The sequence below is a fragment of the Gopherus flavomarginatus genome, chromosome 4 (assembly GCF_025201925.1).
Source record: "Gopherus flavomarginatus isolate rGopFla2 chromosome 4, rGopFla2.mat.asm, whole genome shotgun sequence".
Lineage (NCBI taxonomy): Eukaryota > Metazoa > Chordata > Testudines > Testudinidae > Gopherus > Gopherus flavomarginatus.
Window position 1 is genome coordinate 127,952,617 of NC_066620.1, and position 6,000 is coordinate 127,958,616.

Sequence of the window (6,000 nt, forward strand, 5' to 3'; positions counted from 1 at the left end):
CCCAGGAGGCAGTCTAGGGTGACCAGATGTCCCGATTTTATAGGGACAGTCCTGATATTTGGGGCTTTTTCTCATGTAGGTTCCTATTACCCCTCACCCCATCCTGATTTTTCACACTTGCTGTCTGGTCACCCTAAGGCAGTCCCCAACTCATAAATTCAAGTCCCAGATCCTTACAACCATGGGTTTAACAGGTCCCATGCACAACTTGACTTTTGAAAGCCTATTATTTTTCAGAAAAAAAATCACTTTCAAACTTTCAATCCTGATGAGGAGGTTGCTTTTCCAGGATGATTGTGACACTGAAATAGGTTAGAAACATTTTAATTAAAAACTGATTTCACCCTTGATGCTTATAGAGGTGTAAAATTCAGAAGGGTCCTTGGCTTTGGGCTTCACTGGCCCCATAGTTTGAGGCTCTTAACTCCTAAGGACATTCATATCATCAAGAACAGATCAAAGGGGACATTTAAGACTTATTGGAATCTTAATTATAGAAAGCACCTATATTAGATAAACTTTACAGCAAATGATATAAACAAGAGTTCTATAGCAAGGAAGCTGTTGCATCAAACTCTCTTACAGAGAAGAAAACCTAACGCAAAAAATTAATTATCATAATTCAAAGTTATATTGATTGGCCCCAGATCCTCTGTGCTAGACAGCGTAGCTGGGTTAAAATGGACAGATTCCCATACTATCCTTAAACACCTCAATGAGTGACCCAGTATGTCTGAAAAAGCACATATATGTAGGAAACATGTTCCTAGATCAACACAGGCTATGAGCTCATAAACTTGTAATTTCCATCCTCTTCCCCCAAATATGAATATATATCGCATTGCCACCATACACAAGTTTTTTCTTCACTGCTGTATAATTACACCCCACATAGATTTTTTTATTTGTGAAATTTCTATCAAAAACAGTAAAATCAATATTTTTCTATGATTTTGTTTAACTTAGTTTAAGTATATTGTAGGCCTGGGGTTTGTGTAGGTGTCTAAAGCTTGCAGTTAGTAAGGGAATTTGTGTGCTTCATCCCTAACTGTACTGACTGACACAGAGGATTTTGAAGGTGCTGGGATATAGTGTAATAACCTAGAAAAATCAAAGCTGTGGCCATTTCAACTCTTCCTCCTGAGGTGGGAGGGGTAACGGTATGGGTACTGTACTGTATTTCTGAAGAGATGGTGCTCCTTCCACACCAGGAACAGTGATGATTTTGTGTCATCTTGCCAGCTCTGCAGTCAAGTTTCCCTGAGCCAGAGCACTGAATTGAGGCTAGCACGTTTGGCCCAGGGACACTTTCTCAGACACTCCATGTCCTGTGACTGTAAGAGTCTGGAAATTGGACCACTTCTTATCTTTTCCTTTTGCTTTTTGTTGTAGAGTTAGATCCAAACCACAAAATAAAATCTGGCTCTGGAATGGACTGGAAAGTTTGGGGTTGCTCATACTCTTGTTTCTTCAAGATGTAATAATCTGCAACTTCCTAAATATTTAAAGGCTAGACTGCCACTCTTACTCACATTGAATATAAAAAAAATTCCATGGAAATTAATGAGTTACTGGGGGAATAAGGTGGGATTCAACATAAGAGTGGTAGAATCTGCTCCTAAGCATGTGCATTTATTCAACTAAAAGTGACTGAACATAAAGGAATTGATTCTCTACAGCCTTTTGTTGTCATTTATACCTATGTGAAGTGGCTGTGACACATCACCATTCTATTTTAGCTCCGTTTTTCACTACTAGTTAGAAAGTGCAAGGCAGTGGAGAATTAGGCCCCAAAGAAAGAGTAAAATATAGAGCAGTTTAAAATATTGCCATCTACCCATTTTTTTCCCTCCGTTTTTCTATAGGGCTAGGTAGATGTAGCTGATCAACTTGTGTGTTGATCAGACCTTGACAGAAATCAAACCTGCTTAGTGGTGGTGTAGTACAGACCTTGGCTGAACTCCTCCTATCAGATTGCTTCCTTAATCCAACCCATTGGAAGCTAATGATCTAACCAGTGGACCAAATTCAGTGATGAATCCTGTTCATGTGCTACCTGAGGCATGTTGCACATACACTAAGAAGATCCAATCCATTTCATAACCATTTGTATTTATATGACAGATACCAATTGTAGTCAGAGCTCTTCTCTAAGGCTTGATTTAAATGGAACATCAAGGTTAGCGTTTCCAGTTACAGTGCACACTAAAATGGGTTTAACTTATTGCACTTGATTCTTGAGGTCCTTTATGTTCAAGGTTCTGACAAAGCAATCTATTGCACTTGTTTTTACTTGGCTCATAGAGGGAAAAAAATGGATTTAGTTGTGAGAAACAGTAATAGATTAAAAAAAATTTGACAGATTTCTATGTTTAGATAGAATAAACGGATCAGGAGGATATAAGTGGAATTATTCTACAATAGACTAGCTCTTGTAAAATTCACTTCACATAAATTGTACTGAGACACCTTTCTATGTAATGTTTTATTTATGTAATTCAGAGGGGTTTTTTAAATAGAATTAAATCATTTCTTGCAGTCCTTCAAAAGCTCATTTTGACATAAGTTTAAAAATGTCAAGTCAGATAAGATGACTTCCGAGTTGTGTTCTGCTCCGTATTCTTCAAGAACCTCTGAAGAATTAAAATTACATTTTCCACCCTAAATATCAGAGAAGCTGTGAACTTTACTTTTGATTCTTATAAAAAAGTCTTTGGACAGATGGCCTGCAGTTTAGAGCAGGGGTGGGCAAACTTTTTGGCCCAAGGGCTACATCTGGGTATGGAAATTGTATGGCAGGCCATAAATACTCACAAAATTGGGGGGCTGGAGTGCAGTAGATGATGAGAGCTTCAGCTGGGGCTGCAGGCTCAGGTGATGCCAGAAACGAAGAATTCAGGGTGCGGGATGGGGGTTTGGGGTGGGACAGAGGGTTGGGGCGCAGGTTGGGGGTGAGGGCTCAGGTTAGGGATGCAGGGTCTGGGGTGCAGGAGGGTGGGGCTGAGGGGTTCAGAGGGCAGATGGGGATCAGAACTGGGGGTTGGGGTGCTGGAGGGGGTCAGGAGTGCAAGCTCTGAGCGGCACTTACCTCAAGCAGCTCCCGGAACCTGCAGCATGTCCCCGCTCTGGGTCCTACGCAGAGGCGCGGCCAGGTGGCTCAGTGCACTGCCCCATCTGTAGGTGCCACCCTTGCAGCTCCCATTGGCTGTGGTTGCTGGCCAATGGGAGCTGTGGAGGCGGTGCATGGAGTGAGGGCAGACACCCAGACAATCAGCCTGCACACCTTCAATGTTACTGCAGAAAGAAATTCCAACAACTCAAGCAGGGAGCAGGTCCAGAACCACTCCTATTTTAACTCTATCTCAGGTCTCACATACAAGATAGACACATTATATCAGATTAGGTTTGGAGTGGTAGATCTGCTTTTCAGATGACACACAAACAGCCTAGCTACATCACCCCCTCAATGATCTCTCTTTTTCTCACGTTGCACCAGGTACCTGGTTGTCCCCAAATGGGCCAAAGCTGGTCCAGCCACATCATCAGCACATTTTTTAAGAAAGGTTCTGCCTTTTTTATTTCATGTAAAACTTTTTTCCTCCCTCAAGTGTTCTTCAAAAACTAGCTGACTTTTTTTTGGGGGAAAGCACATTACCTAAGAAATTGTATATCACATTTCAGCAGGAAGGGAATTTTTAGTAACAATATATTGATTCCTAAAACCCAGCGAAGCCTAATGATAACTTAAATACAGCCCCTGAACAATAAAGCTCAATACTTGAAGGCAGCATTACACGTCAGCTGAGCTCTGGTACTTTCATCACAGCAGGTGTTGAGTTTCAGCAATTCTCCTGAGTTGAAACCAAGAACAAATACAAAATTTCTTACTGTTGCACTGAAGCAAATATAAAAAAAAAGAAACAAGGAAATAAAATTTGTGACAGTAAGAAAAGGGGAAAGCTAATGAAAGTAAGTCAACCACCATGCTACAAGAAACACAGAGCAAAATATGGCCTGATCCGTTTAATTTTATGAACTTTGAGTAGTTCCACTGAAGTCAAGTAAGACAAGTCTTTGCAAGATCAGGGCTCAAGTCTGCACTCAGAATGAAACTGCACATTTTTACCCAAAATGTTTGAAGAAACAAAAAAGTTCTTTCATGATTGAAAACTGCTTTTATCCCTCACAAGTCCCTGTTCAGAGGCAGATCTGTGTAACTCTCGACTCAGACAGAATGAAACATAAACAACTTCAAAGGGGGACAGGGATGGTCTTTGCACTAGTGGCGAGTGAAGAAGTTTTAGCCACAAATAAAGCAAATCTGAGTTATGAAGTTTACATTGCAATGTCTGCCTACAAGAGCTAGTAGAGCTTTGGGAATATGTACAGGAAGCAAGCCAGGGCTAGCCACTTGAGAAAACAGCCAATGTGCTCCTTCCTACACATAGACAATGAGCAGGGGGTTCTTAACATCTTTTTCCTGCTATCCACATTCAGGCTAAGGCTTGAAGAGAATTTTACAAACAACGTAGTCTGTAAATGGAATTGAGAGCTTTTCTCGGGGATTGGGACAAACTTGAGCTCCCCAACATTTTCACGTCATAGTTTCTGTAAAAAAAAAGAGAAAAAGTAGATGCAGCGGGGGGGGGGGGGGCCTGGTTACAACCCATGGAGAGAATCCATCTAGGTCAAAAAATTCACAAAAATTAGTTATTTGGAAAAAATGATCCATATGAAAATCCAGCATTTTGCCCAGCTCTAACCAAAGATACTTTATGATATTTACCTCTTCTACATGATTCAGTATAGAACAAATTGAAAGCTTTCAAATATCAGCAACAATTTTTATCAAAATGTCAAATTCTGAGGAAAAACTGGAGGGATGAAATGTTTTGAATTTTAATCCTCTTGTTTTTCTGACCTGGTAATTGAGGCCCATGCTGCATCATTAGATCAGCTCACATTTTATTTTTATTGACTTGTTGCTAAAATGAACAAGCAACAAAAATGTAGGATACACCAAGTTACAAATGATACGATATGAACAACAAAAGAAGTGGTTTCGTTCTTTAGCTATTCAGTTTGGGTGAAATTCACTGCAGTGAAGAACATCCAGGTTAGGCTATCTGCTCCATTTATCTTCCTCTTTAGCTACACATTAAAGCCTCAGCCCTACAATTGTATCCATGAAAGTGGACCCTGCACCTGTGGCGAGACCAGGTGACTACAATAAGGCTGCATACATGTAAAGGGATTGGCTTACAAGGATTAGAACCTAAGTGGTGCGGAGGCATTGCATCAATCTTCTGTAATGGTGTAAACTTCACTCTTTAGGACTATATCCAAGAGGTGCGCAAGGCCCAAGAATATGGAAGTTGTTTTAGAAGGAAAATATTTTATTCTGTCTGGAACACAAAAATTAGGCTTTTTCAGACTGAAAATCTTCTGAAAATGACTGTTCCTAAGTAGGACTGTTATGAGTGTGTTGGGCTTTATATTTTGTAGAGGTTTATTTATTTCTGATTTATACAGGGCCATAAATGTACATGGATTCCTACAGACAAACCAAGCAATGTGCCTGTCCAGAGAAACTTACTGTCTGAGGGTGTGCCTACAGAGCAAGCAGGATCCCACAGCAGCAGGTCACAGAGCCCAGGTCTACAGATTCGAGTTTGCAGGGCTTACGCTATGTCATGAAAAACAGCAGTGTAGATTTCAGGGGTGGGCCTGAGCTCTGAAACATAGGGAAGGGTGTGGGCTTCAAAGCCGAGTTCCAGCCTGAGACTGAATACCTACATAGCTATTTTAGTGCCACAGTGCAACCCCAAGTCTGTAGACTCAGGCTCTGAGCCCCGCGGACCCTGGATCCTATTTGATGTGTAGACATATCTTAAGGGTTTGACTCAGCAGACATTTACTCCATGCTTGTAGCTACTCCTGCATGGCGTTCTATTAATTTCTATGAGGCATGACTTAGGGCCCACTCCAGCTCCCAATGAC